This window comes from Misgurnus anguillicaudatus, chromosome 21 (assembly GCF_027580225.2).
Source record: "Misgurnus anguillicaudatus chromosome 21, ASM2758022v2, whole genome shotgun sequence".
Lineage (NCBI taxonomy): Eukaryota > Metazoa > Chordata > Actinopteri > Cypriniformes > Cobitidae > Misgurnus > Misgurnus anguillicaudatus.
In genome coordinates this window covers 16987501-17002500 of record NC_073357.2, presented here as the reverse complement: position 1 = coordinate 17002500, position 15000 = coordinate 16987501, and the positions used below count along the sequence as shown (strand labels likewise).

At 44.5% G+C, this 15000-nt stretch overlaps 36 non-coding genes and 13 pseudogenes across 36 annotated transcripts; all 49 read left to right on the top strand.

The window, feature by feature from the left end:
• The first annotated feature begins 2483 nt into the window (after positions 1-2483).
• Positions 2484-2602, top strand: LOC141357643 (5S ribosomal RNA). Its single transcript, XR_012364130.1, has one exon. It is a non-coding gene; the product is annotated as a 5S ribosomal RNA (ribosomal RNA).
• A 129-nt stretch (positions 2603-2731) lies between these two features.
• Positions 2732-2850, top strand: LOC141356057 (5S ribosomal RNA). Its single transcript, XR_012362498.1, has one exon. It is a non-coding gene; the product is annotated as a 5S ribosomal RNA (ribosomal RNA).
• A 140-nt stretch (positions 2851-2990) lies between these two features.
• On the top strand, positions 2991-3109 carry LOC141357468 (5S ribosomal RNA). Its single transcript, XR_012363955.1, has one exon. It is a non-coding gene; the product is annotated as a 5S ribosomal RNA (ribosomal RNA).
• Positions 3110-3250: 141 nt separating this feature from the next.
• Positions 3251-3369, top strand: LOC141357006 (5S ribosomal RNA). The gene has a single exon (XR_012363478.1). It is a non-coding gene; the product is annotated as a 5S ribosomal RNA (ribosomal RNA).
• Positions 3370-3510: 141 nt separating this feature from the next.
• On the top strand, positions 3511-3629 carry LOC141354067 (5S ribosomal RNA; annotated as a pseudogene).
• Positions 3630-3770: 141 nt separating this feature from the next.
• On the top strand, positions 3771-3889 carry LOC141353828 (5S ribosomal RNA; annotated as a pseudogene).
• A 129-nt stretch (positions 3890-4018) lies between these two features.
• LOC141353983 (5S ribosomal RNA) lies at positions 4019-4141 on the top strand (annotated as a pseudogene).
• A 129-nt stretch (positions 4142-4270) lies between these two features.
• Positions 4271-4389, top strand: LOC141356055 (5S ribosomal RNA). The gene has a single exon (XR_012362496.1). It is a non-coding gene; the product is annotated as a 5S ribosomal RNA (ribosomal RNA).
• A 141-nt stretch (positions 4390-4530) lies between these two features.
• LOC141356054 (5S ribosomal RNA) lies at positions 4531-4649 on the top strand. The gene has a single exon (XR_012362495.1). It is a non-coding gene; the product is annotated as a 5S ribosomal RNA (ribosomal RNA).
• Positions 4650-4789: 140 nt separating this feature from the next.
• LOC141356053 (5S ribosomal RNA) lies at positions 4790-4908 on the top strand. The gene has a single exon (XR_012362494.1). It is a non-coding gene; the product is annotated as a 5S ribosomal RNA (ribosomal RNA).
• Positions 4909-5049: 141 nt separating this feature from the next.
• On the top strand, positions 5050-5168 carry LOC141353380 (5S ribosomal RNA). Its single transcript, XR_012360477.1, has one exon. It is a non-coding gene; the product is annotated as a 5S ribosomal RNA (ribosomal RNA).
• A 141-nt stretch (positions 5169-5309) lies between these two features.
• Positions 5310-5428, top strand: LOC141357759 (5S ribosomal RNA). The gene has a single exon (XR_012364246.1). It is a non-coding gene; the product is annotated as a 5S ribosomal RNA (ribosomal RNA).
• Positions 5429-5568: 140 nt separating this feature from the next.
• On the top strand, positions 5569-5687 carry LOC141356052 (5S ribosomal RNA). The gene has a single exon (XR_012362493.1). It is a non-coding gene; the product is annotated as a 5S ribosomal RNA (ribosomal RNA).
• A 141-nt stretch (positions 5688-5828) lies between these two features.
• Positions 5829-5947, top strand: LOC141357217 (5S ribosomal RNA). The gene has a single exon (XR_012363700.1). It is a non-coding gene; the product is annotated as a 5S ribosomal RNA (ribosomal RNA).
• A 129-nt stretch (positions 5948-6076) lies between these two features.
• On the top strand, positions 6077-6195 carry LOC141353385 (5S ribosomal RNA). The gene has a single exon (XR_012360482.1). It is a non-coding gene; the product is annotated as a 5S ribosomal RNA (ribosomal RNA).
• A 129-nt stretch (positions 6196-6324) lies between these two features.
• Positions 6325-6443, top strand: LOC141356051 (5S ribosomal RNA). Its single transcript, XR_012362492.1, has one exon. It is a non-coding gene; the product is annotated as a 5S ribosomal RNA (ribosomal RNA).
• A 142-nt stretch (positions 6444-6585) lies between these two features.
• On the top strand, positions 6586-6704 carry LOC141357878 (5S ribosomal RNA). The gene has a single exon (XR_012364367.1). It is a non-coding gene; the product is annotated as a 5S ribosomal RNA (ribosomal RNA).
• Positions 6705-6845: 141 nt separating this feature from the next.
• On the top strand, positions 6846-6964 carry LOC141356050 (5S ribosomal RNA). Its single transcript, XR_012362491.1, has one exon. It is a non-coding gene; the product is annotated as a 5S ribosomal RNA (ribosomal RNA).
• A 142-nt stretch (positions 6965-7106) lies between these two features.
• LOC141357877 (5S ribosomal RNA) lies at positions 7107-7225 on the top strand. Its single transcript, XR_012364366.1, has one exon. It is a non-coding gene; the product is annotated as a 5S ribosomal RNA (ribosomal RNA).
• Positions 7226-7366: 141 nt separating this feature from the next.
• On the top strand, positions 7367-7485 carry LOC141356049 (5S ribosomal RNA). The gene has a single exon (XR_012362490.1). It is a non-coding gene; the product is annotated as a 5S ribosomal RNA (ribosomal RNA).
• Positions 7486-7626: 141 nt separating this feature from the next.
• Positions 7627-7745, top strand: LOC141353821 (5S ribosomal RNA; annotated as a pseudogene).
• Positions 7746-7874: 129 nt separating this feature from the next.
• On the top strand, positions 7875-7993 carry LOC141355201 (5S ribosomal RNA). The gene has a single exon (XR_012361628.1). It is a non-coding gene; the product is annotated as a 5S ribosomal RNA (ribosomal RNA).
• Positions 7994-8134: 141 nt separating this feature from the next.
• Positions 8135-8253, top strand: LOC141356048 (5S ribosomal RNA). Its single transcript, XR_012362489.1, has one exon. It is a non-coding gene; the product is annotated as a 5S ribosomal RNA (ribosomal RNA).
• Positions 8254-8388: 135 nt separating this feature from the next.
• On the top strand, positions 8389-8507 carry LOC141358381 (5S ribosomal RNA). Its single transcript, XR_012364876.1, has one exon. It is a non-coding gene; the product is annotated as a 5S ribosomal RNA (ribosomal RNA).
• Positions 8508-8636: 129 nt separating this feature from the next.
• Positions 8637-8755, top strand: LOC141356047 (5S ribosomal RNA). The gene has a single exon (XR_012362488.1). It is a non-coding gene; the product is annotated as a 5S ribosomal RNA (ribosomal RNA).
• Positions 8756-8896: 141 nt separating this feature from the next.
• Positions 8897-9015, top strand: LOC141356046 (5S ribosomal RNA). Its single transcript, XR_012362487.1, has one exon. It is a non-coding gene; the product is annotated as a 5S ribosomal RNA (ribosomal RNA).
• Positions 9016-9156: 141 nt separating this feature from the next.
• On the top strand, positions 9157-9276 carry LOC141354122 (5S ribosomal RNA; annotated as a pseudogene).
• Positions 9277-9417: 141 nt separating this feature from the next.
• LOC141353837 (5S ribosomal RNA) lies at positions 9418-9536 on the top strand (annotated as a pseudogene).
• Positions 9537-9670: 134 nt separating this feature from the next.
• LOC141355464 (5S ribosomal RNA) lies at positions 9671-9789 on the top strand. Its single transcript, XR_012361895.1, has one exon. It is a non-coding gene; the product is annotated as a 5S ribosomal RNA (ribosomal RNA).
• Positions 9790-9930: 141 nt separating this feature from the next.
• On the top strand, positions 9931-10049 carry LOC141354004 (5S ribosomal RNA; annotated as a pseudogene).
• A 141-nt stretch (positions 10050-10190) lies between these two features.
• LOC141356044 (5S ribosomal RNA) lies at positions 10191-10309 on the top strand. The gene has a single exon (XR_012362485.1). It is a non-coding gene; the product is annotated as a 5S ribosomal RNA (ribosomal RNA).
• A 141-nt stretch (positions 10310-10450) lies between these two features.
• Positions 10451-10569, top strand: LOC141358569 (5S ribosomal RNA). Its single transcript, XR_012365066.1, has one exon. It is a non-coding gene; the product is annotated as a 5S ribosomal RNA (ribosomal RNA).
• Positions 10570-10696: 127 nt separating this feature from the next.
• LOC141355168 (5S ribosomal RNA) lies at positions 10697-10815 on the top strand. The gene has a single exon (XR_012361595.1). It is a non-coding gene; the product is annotated as a 5S ribosomal RNA (ribosomal RNA).
• Positions 10816-10944: 129 nt separating this feature from the next.
• On the top strand, positions 10945-11063 carry LOC141355190 (5S ribosomal RNA). The gene has a single exon (XR_012361617.1). It is a non-coding gene; the product is annotated as a 5S ribosomal RNA (ribosomal RNA).
• Positions 11064-11204: 141 nt separating this feature from the next.
• On the top strand, positions 11205-11323 carry LOC141354394 (5S ribosomal RNA; annotated as a pseudogene).
• Positions 11324-11458: 135 nt separating this feature from the next.
• Positions 11459-11577, top strand: LOC141358380 (5S ribosomal RNA). The gene has a single exon (XR_012364875.1). It is a non-coding gene; the product is annotated as a 5S ribosomal RNA (ribosomal RNA).
• Positions 11578-11706: 129 nt separating this feature from the next.
• Positions 11707-11825, top strand: LOC141357785 (5S ribosomal RNA). Its single transcript, XR_012364272.1, has one exon. It is a non-coding gene; the product is annotated as a 5S ribosomal RNA (ribosomal RNA).
• A 135-nt stretch (positions 11826-11960) lies between these two features.
• On the top strand, positions 11961-12079 carry LOC141353923 (5S ribosomal RNA; annotated as a pseudogene).
• Positions 12080-12208: 129 nt separating this feature from the next.
• LOC141357931 (5S ribosomal RNA) lies at positions 12209-12327 on the top strand. The gene has a single exon (XR_012364420.1). It is a non-coding gene; the product is annotated as a 5S ribosomal RNA (ribosomal RNA).
• A 141-nt stretch (positions 12328-12468) lies between these two features.
• Positions 12469-12587, top strand: LOC141356043 (5S ribosomal RNA). The gene has a single exon (XR_012362484.1). It is a non-coding gene; the product is annotated as a 5S ribosomal RNA (ribosomal RNA).
• Positions 12588-12728: 141 nt separating this feature from the next.
• LOC141354007 (5S ribosomal RNA) lies at positions 12729-12847 on the top strand (annotated as a pseudogene).
• A 141-nt stretch (positions 12848-12988) lies between these two features.
• Positions 12989-13107, top strand: LOC141353886 (5S ribosomal RNA; annotated as a pseudogene).
• Positions 13108-13242: 135 nt separating this feature from the next.
• On the top strand, positions 13243-13361 carry LOC141356042 (5S ribosomal RNA). The gene has a single exon (XR_012362483.1). It is a non-coding gene; the product is annotated as a 5S ribosomal RNA (ribosomal RNA).
• A 129-nt stretch (positions 13362-13490) lies between these two features.
• Positions 13491-13609, top strand: LOC141353903 (5S ribosomal RNA; annotated as a pseudogene).
• A 134-nt stretch (positions 13610-13743) lies between these two features.
• Positions 13744-13862, top strand: LOC141354078 (5S ribosomal RNA; annotated as a pseudogene).
• A 140-nt stretch (positions 13863-14002) lies between these two features.
• LOC141356041 (5S ribosomal RNA) lies at positions 14003-14121 on the top strand. The gene has a single exon (XR_012362482.1). It is a non-coding gene; the product is annotated as a 5S ribosomal RNA (ribosomal RNA).
• A 135-nt stretch (positions 14122-14256) lies between these two features.
• Positions 14257-14375, top strand: LOC141357436 (5S ribosomal RNA). Its single transcript, XR_012363923.1, has one exon. It is a non-coding gene; the product is annotated as a 5S ribosomal RNA (ribosomal RNA).
• A 142-nt stretch (positions 14376-14517) lies between these two features.
• Positions 14518-14636, top strand: LOC141356040 (5S ribosomal RNA). Its single transcript, XR_012362481.1, has one exon. It is a non-coding gene; the product is annotated as a 5S ribosomal RNA (ribosomal RNA).
• Positions 14637-14765: 129 nt separating this feature from the next.
• Positions 14766-14884, top strand: LOC141358257 (5S ribosomal RNA). Its single transcript, XR_012364746.1, has one exon. It is a non-coding gene; the product is annotated as a 5S ribosomal RNA (ribosomal RNA).
• Positions 14885-15000: the final 116 nt, after the last annotated feature.

Sequence of the window (15000 nt, the reverse complement as noted above, 5' to 3'; positions counted from 1 at the left end):
AAGAGAAAGCGGTCATTTTTGATAAAAATGTATGAAAATGTACTACTGACTGAAAATTATAATAGTGCTGCAATAAACAAACCCATAAAATAGTTGAAAAGTCCTTATGGATTAAATCCCGGCACGCAGAAACTAAATTTAAATATATTGTCTTGTTGTTAAATGGATCACATTAAACGAATGAAACACCGTTAGAAATGATGGCCCAGTGGTTAGTGCTCTCAACAGCGCATGCGGGGATCCGGGTTCGAGCCGCGTCAATGCTTATGTGGCTATACTTTGCAAATTTTTATATGCTGTACTTTTTAAAAATAACACAAATCTTAACTTTTAAAAGACAATTTGTAGTTTACTAAGTAACCTATATAATACATATTTAGCAGATGAATGATTTTAATACATTTACAGTAACTTTAAATGTAACTTACATTTATTTATTTTTTATTTGGGGGTACATTTCAAAAGCAGCAACTTGAGTGGACAATATAGTAACAGGTGAAAATAAAATAAAAATATATTGTTCATAAGAAGTGTAGTTGATTTAAGCATAATCATATGCTAGAAGAAGTGTCTAATCTCATAATGTTAGCTGCCAAAGATGTTGACTGGCAGTGAGGAGAGCACTGGCATCTATCAGCAGCACAGCTTTTACTCCTGCAGATGAAGTGTGCTTGAAAGAAAAAAATGGGGTCACTGAGAGCATGGTGGGTGAACAGCATATGCATTTCTGAATTTACAGTAGTACAAGAAATGATTGTGTAAAATCATATATGTTAGTTACACATATTCTTGACCAATCATTATTACTTGACATGTTACTCAAAACATTTTTGATGGCAAATTATGTGTGCGTTATAGAGCCACAAGTCATCATGTTAAACCCTGGGAGGATGAGAGATTTTAAACCACTGGGTTATTATCACACTGTTAAAAAATTAGCTGTAGTTATGCAGCTGTTTGCCAGTAACTTATGTAGATTTAAAGGTTTATTATTTACTGGCAGCAGTTTGTTCGAGGTTGAGTCAACGTTAAACATTGGCAGGTCTATGATTTTACAGCATAAAACTGTAAAGTGGCGGCCTCATGCAAAGCATTTTGTGAACCAGAAATCCTCATGAACCTTTTTCTGTTGTTTCCTTCATATTTTGGTTCCCAGAATGCTTTGCATGAGGCTGTTATTTGGTGGTTTTGTTCTGTAAATAAAAAGACTTGTTGGTGTTTGGTGTTCATTTGGCTTTGAACAAACTGTTGCCAGTGAGTAACATACATGTGGATCTACAGTAAGTTACTGGCAAACAGCTGACAGTAATACTGTAAGTTCTACATAATATTTTTAACAGTGTAGTGTTAGGTGTTGATAGATAAACAAAGTTTTATGAATGGTTACAGGGTGAGGATCAGTTGAAGAAAAGCCTGAGGTATAAGCACATTATACTGTAAGTCAGTACAAGCCTTGTGAGCTGAAAAAATATTGTATGCAGGACACTAACAATCTTCTCTGTGATAAAAAAAGAATTTTAACTCATTACAACAAAATGCCAAGAGCATACCATCACATAATTATATTGTATTCCTTCAGCCATGCAGACACCATAATTTTTTTTAATTTCAAGAAAAATGTAACAACTAGAGAAAGATACAAATACTGTAGATCTTTAAAATAATGTGCATTTTTATGCACACCAAGCATAAAAAAATTAAATGACTGTACTTGACTTTTGTGTGTTGTATATTTAAATTAAATTTCCTCTTTGTGTGACAGACAATCTTAAAAAAAAAGATATATATATATATATATATATATATATATATATATATATATATATATATATATATATATATATATATTTATATTGCAATTATATTAATTTAGATACATCTTAAATTTGTTAATGAACTATTATCCTTAGTTAAGATTATCATTTATATTCAACATTTGATAGGCCTATATACCATATTATGAAACACATGTCTATATTTTATTAATTATTATTGTAACAAAATTTATCAAATTTAATATATAAGTTGATTTTCTTTAATTGTTAGATTAATAGTGGTTAATAAAGTCAAATAAAATGTCAAGGAGTCAGCTGTAATATCATTGCATTTACATTTCAGTGTTAGTGGAAGTCTAGTTAAGCAACAATGAGGCTTAGCCTGACAGTTAGCCTGCTCCGGACCAGGCTAGTTTCCAAGCATAAGTTTCCATAGTAACCGGGGTTGAACTAGTTCAAGTTTGTTTTATGAAACAAAATCCACCGGCAATAAGCCAGACTTAACAAAATAAGCCTGGCTTATTCTGTAATCTAGTTTTATGAAACAGCCCTCTGGTGCTGTAAGCATTTAATTCTTTATTTAATTAATTATTTAATTATTTATTCATATAATTTTTTTCCAGAAATGCATCCTTTCTGTAAGCGTTCGCCGATGGCATGGCGTTGCCACATTAGTCTTGAAGTGGCTCTCGAATCGAGTCAGCGATCGCTTACGGCCACACCACCCTGAGCACGCCCGCTCTCGTCTGATCTCGGAAGCCAAGCAGGGTCGGGCCTGTTTAGTACTTGGATGGGAGACCGCCTGGGAATACCAGGTGCTGTAAGCATTTAATAAATTATTTAATTATTTATTCATATAATTTTTTTCCAGAAATGCATCCTTTCTGTAAGCGTTCGCCGATGGCATGGCGTTGCCACATTAGTCTTGAAGTGGCTCTCGAATCGAGTCAGCGCTCGCTTACGGCCACACCACCCTGAGCACGCCCGCTCTCGTCTGATCTCGGAAGCCAAGCAGGGTCGGGCCTGGTTAGTACTTGGATGGGAGACCGCCTGGGAATACCAGGTGCTGTAAGCATTTAATTCTTTATTTAATTAATTATTTAATTATTTATTCATATAATTTTTTCCAGAAATGCATCCTTTCTGTAAGCGTTCGCCGATGGCATGGCGTTGCCACATTAGTCTTGAAGAGGCTCTCGAATCGAGTCAGCGCTCGCTTACGGCCACACCACCCTGAGCACGCCCGCTCTCCTCTGATCTCGGAAGCCAAGCAGGGTCGGGCCTGGTTAGTACTTGGATGGGAGACCGCCTGGGAATACCAGGTGCTGTAAGCATTTAATTCTTTATTTAATTAATTATTTAATTATTTATTCATATAATTTTTTTCCAGAAATGCATCCTTTCTGTAAGCGTTCGCCGATGGCATGGCGTTGCCACATTAGTCTTGAAGTGGCTCTCGAATCGAGTCAGCGCTCGCTTACAGCCACACCACCCTGAGCACGCCCGCTCTCGTCTGATCTCGGAAGCCAAGCAGGGTCGGGCCTGGTTAGTACTTGGATGGGAGACCGCCTGGGAATACCAGGTGCTGTAAGCATTTAATTCTTTATTTAATTAATTATTTAATTATTTATTCATATAATTTTTTTCCAGAAATGCATCCTTTCTGTAATAGTTCGCCGATGGCATGGCGTTGCCACATTAGTCTTGAAGTGGCTCTCGAATCGAGTCAGCGCTCGCTTACGGCCACACCACCCTGAGCACGCCCGCTCTCGTCTGATCTCGGAAGCCAAGCAGAGTCGGGCCTGGTTAGTACTTGGATGGGAGACCGCCTGGTAATACCAGGTGCTGTAAGCATTTAATTCTTTATTTAATTAATTATTTAATTATTTATTCATATAATTTTTTTCCAGAAATGCATCCTTTCTGTAAGCGTTCGCCGATGGCATGGCGTTGCCACATTAGTCTTGAAGTGGCTCTCGAATCGAGTCAGCGCTCGCTTACGGCCACACCACCCTGAGCACGCCCGCTCTCGTCTGATCTCTGAAGCCAAGCAGGGTCGGGCCTGTTTAGTACTTGGATGGGAGACCGCCTGGGAATACCAGGTGCTGTAAGCATTTAATAAATTATTTAATTATTTATTCATATAATTTTTTTCCAGAAATGCATCCTTTCTGTAAGCGTTCGCCGATGGCATGGCGTTGCCACATTAGTCTTGAAGTGTCTCTCGAATCGAGTCAGCGCTCGCTTACGGCCACACCACCCTGAGCACGCCCGCCTGCTCTCGTCTGATCTCGGAAGCCAAGCAGGGTCGGGCCTGGTTAGTACTTGGATGGGAGACCGCCTGGGAATACCAGGTGCTGTAAGCATTTAATTCTTTATTTAATTATTTATTCATATAATTTTTTTCCAGAAATGCATCCTTTCTGTAAGCGTTCGCCGATGGCATGGCGTTGCCACATTAGTCTTGAAGTGGCTCTCGAATCGAGTCAGCGCTCGCTTACGGCCACACCACCCTGAGCACGCCCGCTCTCGTCTGATCTCGGAAGCCAAGCAGGGTCGGGCCTGGTTAGTACTTGGATGGGAGACCGCCTGGGAATACCAGGTGCTGTAAGCATTTAATTCTTTATTTAATTAATTATTTAATTATTTATTCATATAATTTTTTTCCAGAAATGCATCCTTTCTGTAAGCGTTCGCCGATGGCATGGCGTTGCCACATTAGTCTTGAAGTGGCTCTCGAATCGAGTCAGCGCTCGCTTACGGCCACACCACCCTGAGCACGCCCGCTCTCGTCTGATCTCGGAAGCCAAGCAGGGTCGGGCCTGGTTAGTACTTGGATGGGAGACCGCCTGGGAATACCAGGTGCTGTAAGCATTTAATTCTTTATTTAATTAATTATTTAATTATTTATTCATATAATTTTTTCCAGAAATGCATCCTTTCTGTAAGCGTTCGCCGATGGCATGGCGTTGCCACATTAGTCTTGAAGTGGCTCTCGAATCGAGCCAGCGCTCGCTTACGGCCACACCACCCTGAGCACGCCCGCTCTCGTCTGATCTCGGAAGCCAAGCAGGGTCGGGCCTGGTTAGTACTTGGATGGGAGACCGCCTGGGAATACCAGGTGCTGTAAGCATTTAATTCTTTATTTAATTAATTATTTAATTATTTATTCATATGATTTTTTTCCAGAAATGCATCCTTTCTGTAAGCGTTCGCCGATGGCATGGCGTTGCCACATTAGTCTTGAAGTGGCTCTCTAATCGAGTCAGCGCTCGCTTACGCCCACACCACCCTGAGCACGCCCGCTCTCGTCTGATCTCGGAAGCCAAGCAGGGTCGGGCCTGGTTAGTACTTGGATGGGAGACCGCCTGGGAATACCAGGTGCTGTAAGCATTTAATTCTTTATTTAATTAATTATTTAATTATTTATTCATATAATTTTTTTCCAGAAATGCATCCTTTCTGTAAGCGTTCGCCGATGGCATGGCGTTGCCACATTAGTCTTGAAGTGGCTCTCGAATCGAGTCAGCGCTCGCTTACGGCCACACTACCCTGAGCACGCCCGCTCTCGTCTGATCTCGGAAGCCAAGCAGGGTCGGGCCTGGTTAGTACTTGGATGGGAGACCGCCTGGGAATACCAGGTGCTGTAAGCATTTAATTCTTTATTTAATTAATTATTTAATTATTTATTCATATAATTTTTTCCAGAAATGCATCCTTTCTGTAAGCGTTCGCTGATGGCATGGCGTTGCCACATTAGTCTTGAAGAGGCTCTCGAATCGAGTCAGCGCTCGCTTACGGCCACACCACCCTGAGCACGCCCGCTCTCGTCTGATCTCGGAAGCCAAGCAGGGTCGGGCCTGGTTAGTACTTGGATGGGAGACCGCCTGGGAATACCAGGTGCTGTAAGCATTTAATTCTTTATTTAATTAATTATTTAATTATTTATTCATATAATTTTTTTCCAGAAATGCATCCTTTCTGTAAGCGTTCGCCGATGGCATGGCGTTGCCACATTAGTCTTGAAGTGGCTCTCGAATCGAGTCAGCCCTCGCTTATGGCCACACCACCCTGAGCACACCCGCTCTCGTCTGATCTCGGAAGCCAAGCAGGGTCGGGCCTGGTTAGTACTTGGTTGGGAGACCGCCTGGGAATACCAGGTGCTGTAAGCATTTAATTTATTATTTAATTATTTATTCATATAATTTTGTTCCAGAAATGCATCCTTTCTGTAAGCGTTCGCCGCTGGCATGGCGTTGCCACATTAGTCTTGAAGTGGCTCTCGAATCGAGTCAGCGCTCGCTTACGGCCACACCACCCTGAGCACGCCCGCTCTCGTCTGATCTCGGAAGCCAAGCAGGGTCGGGCCTGGTTAGTACTTGGATGGGAGACCGCCTGGGAATACCAGATGCTGTAAGCATTTAATTAATTATTTAATTATTTATTCATATAATTTTTTTCCAGAAATGCATCCTTTCTGTAAGCGTTCGCCGATGGCATGGCGTTGCCACATTAGTCTTGAAGTGGCTCTCGAATCGAGTCAGCGCTCGCTTACGGCCACACCACCCTGAGCACGCCCGCTCTCGTCTGATCTCGGAAGCCAAGCAGGGTCGGGCCTGGTTAGTACTTGGATGGGAGACCGCCTGGGAATACCAGGTGCTGTAAGCATTTAATTCTTTATTTAATTAATTTTTAAAATTATTTATTCATATAATTTTTTTCCAGAAATGCATCCTTTCTGTAAGCGTTTGCCGATGGCATGGCGTTGCCACATTAGTCTTGAAGTGGCTCTCGAATCGAGTCAGCGCTCGCTTACGGCCACACCACCCTGAGCACGCCCGCTCTCGTCTGATCTCGGAAGCCAAGCAGGGTCGGGCCTGGTTAGTACTTGGATGGTAGACCGCCTGGGAATACCAGGTGCTGTAAGCATTAAATTCTTTATTAAATTAATTATTTAATTATTTATTCATATAATTTTTTTCCAGAAATGCATCCTTTCTGTAAGCGTTCGCCGATGGCATGGCGTTGCCACATTAGTCTTGAAGTGGCTCTCGAATCGAGTCAGCGCTCGCTTACGGCCACACCACCCTGAGCACGCCCGCTCTCGTCTGATCTCGGAAGCCAAGCAGGGTCGGGCCTGGTTAGTACTTGGATGGGAGACCGCCTGGGAATACCAGGTGCTGTAAGCATTTAATTCTTTATTTAATTAATTTTTAAAATTATTTATTCATATAATTTTTTTCCAGAAATGCATCCTTTCTGTAAGCGTTCGCCGATGGCATGGCGTTGCCACATTAGTCTTGAAGTGGCTCTCGAATCGAGTCAGCGCTCGCTTACGGCCACACCACCCTGAGCACGCCCGCTCTCGTCTGATCTCGGAAGCCAAGCAGGGTCGGGCCTGGTTAGTACTTGGATGGTAGACCGCCTGGGAATACCAGGTGCTGTAAGCATTAAATTCTTTATTAAATTAATTATTTAATTATTTATTCATATAATTTTTTTCCAGAAATGCATCCTTTCTGTAAGCGTTCGCCGATGGCATGGCGTTGCCACATTAGTCTTGAAGTGGCTCTCGAATCGAGTCAGCGCTCGCTTACGGCCACACCACCCTGAGCACGCCCGCTCTCGTCTGATCTCGGAAGCCAAGCAGGGTCGGGCCTGGTTAGTACTTGGATGGGAGACCGCCTGGGAATACCAGGTGCTGTAAGCATTTAATTCTTTATTTAATTAATTATTTAATTATTTATTCATATAATTTTGTTCCAGAAATGCATCCTTTCTGTAAGCGTTCGCCGATGGCATGGCGTTGCCACATTAGTCTTGAAGTGGCTCTCGAATCAAGTCAGCCCTCGCTTACGGCCACACCACCCTGAGCACGCCCGCTCTCCTCTGATCTCGGAAGCAAAGCAGGGTCGGGCCTGGTTAGTACTTGGATGGGAGACCACCTGGGAATACCGGGTGCGGTAAGCATTTAATTAATTATTTAATTATTTATTCATATAATTTTTTTCCAGAAATGCATCCTTTCTGTAAGCATTCGCCGATGGCATGGCGTTGCCACATTAGTCTTGAAGTGGCTCTCGAATCGAGTCAGCCCTCGCTTACGGCCACACCACCCTGAGCACACCCGCTCTCGTCTGATCTCGGAAGCCAAGCAGGGTCGGGCCTGGTTAGTACTTGGTTGGGAGACCGCCTGGGAATACCAGGTGCTGTAAGCATTTAATTCTTTATTTAATTAATTATTTAATTATTTATTCATATAATTTTGTTCCAGAAATGCATCCTTTCTGTAAGCGTTCGCCGATGGCATGGCGTTGCCACATTAGTCTTGAAGTGGCTCTCGAATCGAGTCAGCGCTTGCTTACGGCCACACCACCCTGAGCACGCCCGCTCTCGTCTGATCTCGGAAGCCAAGCAGGGTCGGGCCTGGTTAGTACTTGGATGGGAGACCGCCTGGGAATACCAGGTGCTGTAAGCATTTAATTAATTATTTAATTAATTATTTAATTATTTATTCATATAATTTTTTTCCAGAAATGCATCCTTTCTGTAAGCGTTCGCCGATGGCATGGCGTTGCCACATTGAAGTGGCTCTCGAATCGAGTCAGCGCTCGCTTACAGCCACACCACCCTGAGCACGCCCGCTCTCGTCTGATCTCGGAAGCCAAGCAGGGTCGGGCCTGGTTAGTACTTCGATGGGACACCGCCTGGGAATACCAGGTGCTGTAAGCATTTAATTAATTATTTAATTATTTATTCATATAATTTTTTTCCAGAAATGCATCCTTTCTGTAAGCGTTTGCCGATGGCATGGTGTTGCCACATTAGTCTTGAAGTGGCTCTCGAATCGAGTCAGCGCTCGCTTACGGCCACACCACCCTGAGCACGCCCGCTCTCGTCTGATCTCGGAAGCCAAGCAGGGTCGGGCCTGGTTAGTACTTGGATGGGAGACCGCCTGGGAATACCAGGTGCTGTAAGCATTTAATTCTTTATTTAATTAATTATTTAATTATTTATTCATATAATTTTTTTCCAGAAATGCATCCTTTCTGTAAGCGTTCGCCGATGGCATGGCGTTGCCACATTAGTCTTGAAGTGGCTCTCCAATCGAGTCAGCGCTCGCTTACGGCCACACCACCCTGAGCACGCCCGCTCTCGTCTGATCTCGGAAGCCAAGCAGGGTCGGGCCTGGTTAGTACTTGGATGGGAGACCGCCTGGGAATACCAGGTGCTGTAAGCATTTAATTCTTTATTTAATTAATTATTTAATTATTTATTCATATAATTTTTTTCCAGAAATGCATCCTTTCTGTAAGCGTTCGCCGATGGCATGGCGTTGCCACATTAGTCTTGAAGTGGCTCTCGAATCGAGTCAGCGCTCGCTTACGGCCACACCACCCTGAGCACGCCCGCTCTCGTCTGATCTCGGAAGCCAAGCAGGGTCGGGCCTGGTTAGTACTTGTATGGGAGACCGCCTGGGAATACCAGGTGCTTGTAAGCATTTAATTCTTTATTAAATTAATTATTTAATTATTTATTCATATAATTTTTTTCCAGAAATGCATCTTTTCTGTAAGCGTTCGCCGATGGCATGGCGTTGCCACATTAGTCTTGAAGTGGCTCTCGAATCGAGTCAGCGCTCGCTTACGGCCACACCACCCTGAGCACGCCTGCTCTCGTCTGATCTCGGAAGCCAAGCAGGGTCGGGCCTGGTTAGTACTTGTATGGGAGACCGCCTGGGAATTTCAGGTGCTGTAAGCATTTAATTCTTTATTACATTAATTATTTAATTATTTATTCATATAATTTTTTCCAGAAATGCATCCTTTCTGTAAGCGTTCGCCGATGGCATGGCGTTGCCACATTGAAGTGGCTCTCGAATCGAGTCAGCGCTCGCTTACGGCCACACCACCCTGAGCACACCCGCTCTCGTCTGATCTCGGAAGCCAAGCAGGGTCGGGCCTGGTTAGTACTTGGATGGGAGACCGCCTGGGAATACCAGGTGCTGTAAGCATTTAATTCTTTATTTAATTAATTATTTAATTATTTATTCATATAATTTTTTTCCAGAAATGCATCCTTTCTGTAAGCGTTCGCCGATGGCATGGCGTTGCCACATTAGTCTTGAAGTGGCTCTCGAATCGAGTCAGCGCTCGCTTACGGCCACACCACCCTGAGCACGCACGCTCTCGTCTGATCTCGGAAGCCAAGTAGGGTCGGGCCTGGTTAGTACTTGAATGGGAGACCGCCTGGGAATACCAGGTGCTGTAAGCATTTAATTCTTTATTTAATTAATTATTTAATTATTTATTCATATAATTTTTTTCCAGAAATGCATCCTTTCTGTAAGCGTTCGCCGATGGCATGGCGTTGCCACATTAGTCTTGAAGTGGCTCTCCAATCGAGTCAGCGCTCGCTTACGGCCACACCACCCTGAGCACGCCCGCTCTCGTCTGATCTCGGAAGCCAAGCAGGGTCGGGCCTGGTTAGTACTTGGATGGGAGACCGCCTGGGAATACCAGGTGCTGTAAGCATTTAATTCTTTATTTAATTAATTATTTAATTATTTATTCATATAATTTTTTTCCAGAAATGCATCCTTTCTGTAAGCGTTCGCCGATGGCATGGCGTTGCCACATTAGTCTTAAAGTGGCTCTCGAATCGAATCAGCGCTCGCTTACGGCCACACCACCCTGAGCACGCCCGCTCTCGTCTGATCTCGGAAGCCAAGCAGGTTCGGGCCTGGTTAGTACTTGGATGGGAGACCGCCTGGGAATACCAGGTGCTGTAAGCATTTAATTCTTTATTTAATTAATTATTTATTCATATAATTTTTTTCCAGAAATGCATCCTTTCTGTAAGCGTTCGCCGATGGCATGGCGTTGACACATTGAAGTGGCTCTCGAATCGAGTCAGCGCTCGCTTACGGCCACACCACCCTGAGCACGCCCGCTCTCGTCTGATCTCGGAAGCAAAGCAGGGTCGGGCCTGGTTAGTACTTGGATGGGAGACCACCTGGGAATACCAGGTGCTGTAAGCATTTAATTAATTATTTAATTATTTATTCATATAATTTTTTTCCAGAAATGCATCCTTTCTGTAAGCGTTCGCCGATGGCATGGCGTTGCCACATTAGTCTTGAAGTGGCTCTCGAATCGAGTCAGCCCTCGCTTACGGCCACACCACCCTGAGCACACCCGCTCTCGTCTGATCTCGGAAGCCAAGCAGGGTCGGGCCTGGTTAGTACTTGGTTGGGAGACCGCCTGGGAATACCAGGTGCTGTAAGCATTTAATTCTTTATTTAATTTATTATTTAATTATTTATTCATATAATTTTGTTCCAGAAATGCATCCTTTCTGTAAGCGTTCGCCGATGGCATGGCGTTGCCACATTAGTCTTGAAGTGGCTCTCGAATCGAGTCAGCGCTTGCTTACGGCCACACCACCCTGAGCACGCCCACAATCGTCTGATCTCGGAAGCCAAGCAGGGTCGGGCCTGGTTAGTACTTGGATGGGAGACCGCCTGGGAATACCAGTTGCTGTAAGCATTTAATTAATTATTTAATTAATTATTTAATTATTTATTCATATAATTTTTTTCCAGAAATGCATCCTTTCTGTAAGCGTTCGCCGATGGCATGGCGTTGCCACATTGAAGTGGCTCTCGAATCGAGTCAGCGCTCGCTTACAGCCACACCACCCTGAGCACGCCCGCTCTCGTCTGATCTCGGAAGCCAAGCAGGGTCGGGCCTGGTTAGTACTTCGATGGGACACCGCCTGGGAATACCAGGTGCTGTAAGCATTTAATTAATTATTTAATTATTTATTCATATAATTTTTTTCCAGAAATGCATCCTTTCTGTAAGCGTTCGCCGATGGCATGGCGTTGCCACATTAGTCTTGAAGTGGCTCTCGAATCGAATCAGCGCTCGCTTACGGCCACACCACCCTGAGCACGCCCGCTCTCGTCTGATCTCGGAAGCCAAGCAGGGTCGGGCCTGGTTAGTACTTGTATGGGAGACCGCCTGGGAATACCAGGTGCTGTAAGCATTTAATTCTTTATTAAATTAATTATTTAATTATTTATTCTTTTAATTTTTTTCCAGAAATGCATCCTTTCTGTAAGCTTTCGCCGATGGCATGGCGTTGCCACATTGAAGTGGCTCTCGAATCGAGTCAGCGCTCGCTTACGGCCACGCCACCCTGAGCACGCCCGCTCTCGTCTGATCTCGGAAGCCAAGCAGGGTCGGGCCTGGTTAGTACTTGGATGGGAGACCGCCTGGGAATACCAGGTGCTTTAAGCATTTAATTAATTATTTAATTATTTATTCATATAATTTTTTTCCAGAAATGCATCCTTTCTGTAAGCGTTCGCCGATGGCATGGCGTTGCCACATTAGTCTTGAAGTGGCTCTCGAATCGAGTCAGTGCTCGCTTTCGGCCACACCACCCTGAGCACGCCCGCTCTCGTCTGATCTCGGAAGCCAAGCAGGGTCGGGCCTGGTTAGTACTTGGATGGGAGACCGCCTGGGAATACCAGGTGCTGTAAGCATTTAATTCTTTATTTAATTAATTATTTAATTATTTATTCATATAATTTTTTTCCAGAAATGCATCCTTTCTGTAAGCGTTCGCCGATGGCATGGCGTTGCCACATTAGTCTTGAAGTGGCTCTCCAATCGAGTCAGCACTCGCTTACGGCCACACCACCCTGAGCACGCCCGCTCTCGTCTGATCTCGGAAGCCAAGCAGGGTCGGGCCTGGTTAGTACTTGGATGGGAGACCGCCTGGGAATACCAGGTGCTGTAAGCATTTAATTCTTTATTTAATTAATTATTTAATTATTTATTCCTATAATTTTTTTCCAGAAATGCATCCTTTCTGTAATCGTTCGCCGATGGCATGGCGTTGCCACATTAGTCTTGAAGTGGCTCTCGAATCGAGTCAGCGCTCGCTTACGGCCACACCACCCTGAGCACGCTCGCTCTCGTCTGATCTCGGAAGCCAAGCAGGGTCGGGCCTGCTTAGTACTTGTATGGGAGACCGCCTGGGAATACCAGGTGCTGTAAGCATTTAATTCTTTATTAAATTAATTATTTAATTATTTATTCATATAATTTTTTTCCAGAAATGCATCCTTTCTGTAAGCGTTCGCCGATGGCATGGCGTTGCCACATTAGTCTTGAAGTGGCTCTCGAATCGAGTCAGCGCTCGCTTACGGCCACACCACCCTGAGCACGCCCGCTCTCGTCTGATCTCGGAAGCCAAGCCGGGTCGGGCCCGGTTAGTACTTGGATGGGAGATCCCCTGGGAATACCAGGTGCTGTAAGCATTTAAATCTTTATTTAATTAATTATTTCATTATTTATTCATATAATTTTTTTCCAGAAATGCATCCTTTCTGTAAGCGTTCGCCGATGGCATTGCGTTGCCACATTGAAGTGGCTCTCGAATCGAGTCAGTGCTCGCTTACGGCCACACCACCCTGAGCACGCCCGCTCTCGTCTGATCTCGGAAGCCAAGCAGGGTCGGGCCTGGTTAGTACTTGGATGGGAGACCGCCTGGGAATACCAGGTGCTGTAAGCATTTAATTAATTATTTAATTATTTATTCATATAATTTTTTTCCAGAAATGCATCCTTTCTGTAAGCGTTCGCCGATGGCATGGCGTTGCCACATTAGTCTTGAAGTGGCTCTCGAATCCAGTCAGCGCTCGCTTACGGCCACACCACCCTGAGCACGCCCGCTCTCGTCTGATCTCGGAAGCCAAGCAGGGTCGGGCCTGGTTAGTACTTGGATGGGAGACCGCCTGGGAATACCAGGTGCTACAAGCATTTAATTCTTTATTTAATTAATTATTTAATTATTTATTCATATAATTTTTTCCAGAAATGCATCCTTTCTGTAAGCGTTCGCCGATGGCATGGCGTTGCCACATTGAAGTGGCTCTCGAATCGAGTCAGCGCTCGCTTACGGCCACACCACCCTGAGCACGCCCGCTCTCGTCTGATCTCGGAAGCCAAGCAGGGTCGGGCCTGGTTAGTACTTGGATAGGAGACCGCCTGGTAATACCAGGTGCTGTAAGCATTTAATTCTTTATTTAATTAATTATTTATTTATTTATTCATATAATTTTTTCCAAAAATGTATCCTTTCTGTAAGCGTTCGCCGATGGCATGGCGTTGCCACATTAGTCTTGAAGTGGCTCTCGAATGGAGTCAGCGCTCGCTTACGGCCACACCACCCTGAGCACGCCCGCTCTCGTCTGATCTCGGAAGCCAAGCAGGGTCGGGCCTGGTTAGTACTTGGATGGGAGACCGCCTGGGAATACCAGGTGCTGTAAGCATTTAATTCTTTATTTAATTAATTATTTCATTATTTATTCATATAATTTTTTTCCAGAAATGCATCCTTTCTGTAAGCGTTCGCCGATGGCATGGCGTTGCCACATTGAAGTGGCTCTCGAATTAAGTCAGCGCTCGCTTACGGCCACACCACCCTTAGCACGCCCGCTCTCGTCTGATCTCGGAAGCCAAGCAGGGTCGGGCCTGGTTAGTACTTGGATGGGAGACCGCCTGGGAATACCAGGTGCTGTAAGCATTTAATTCTTTATTTAAATAATTATTTAATTATTTATTCATATAATTTTTTTTCCAGAAATGCATCCTTTCTGTAAGCGTTCGCCGATGGCATGGCGTTGCCACATTAGTCTTGAAGTGGCTCTCGAATCGAGTCAGCGCTCGCTTACGGCCACACCACCCTGAGCACGCCCGCTCTCGTCTGATCTCGGAAGCCAAGCAGGGTCGGGCCTGGTTAGTACTTGGATGGGAGACCGCCTGGGAATACCAGGTGCTGTAAGCATTTAATTAATTATTTAATTATTTATTCATATAATTTTTTTCCATAAATGCATCTTTTCTGTAAGCGTTCGCCGATGGCATGGCGTTGCCACATTAGTCTTGAAGTGGCTCTCGAATCGAGTCAGCGCTCGCTTACGGCCACACCACCCTGAGCACGCCCGCTCTCGTCTGATCTCGGAAGCCAAGCAGGGTCGGGCCTGGTTAGTACTTGGATGGGAGACCGCCTGGGAATACCAGGTGCTGCAAGCATTTAACTCTTTATTTAATTATTTAATTATTTATTCATATAATTTTTTTCCAGAAATGCATGCTTTCTGTAAGCGTTCGCCGATGGCATGGCTTTGCCACATTAGTCTTGAAGTGGC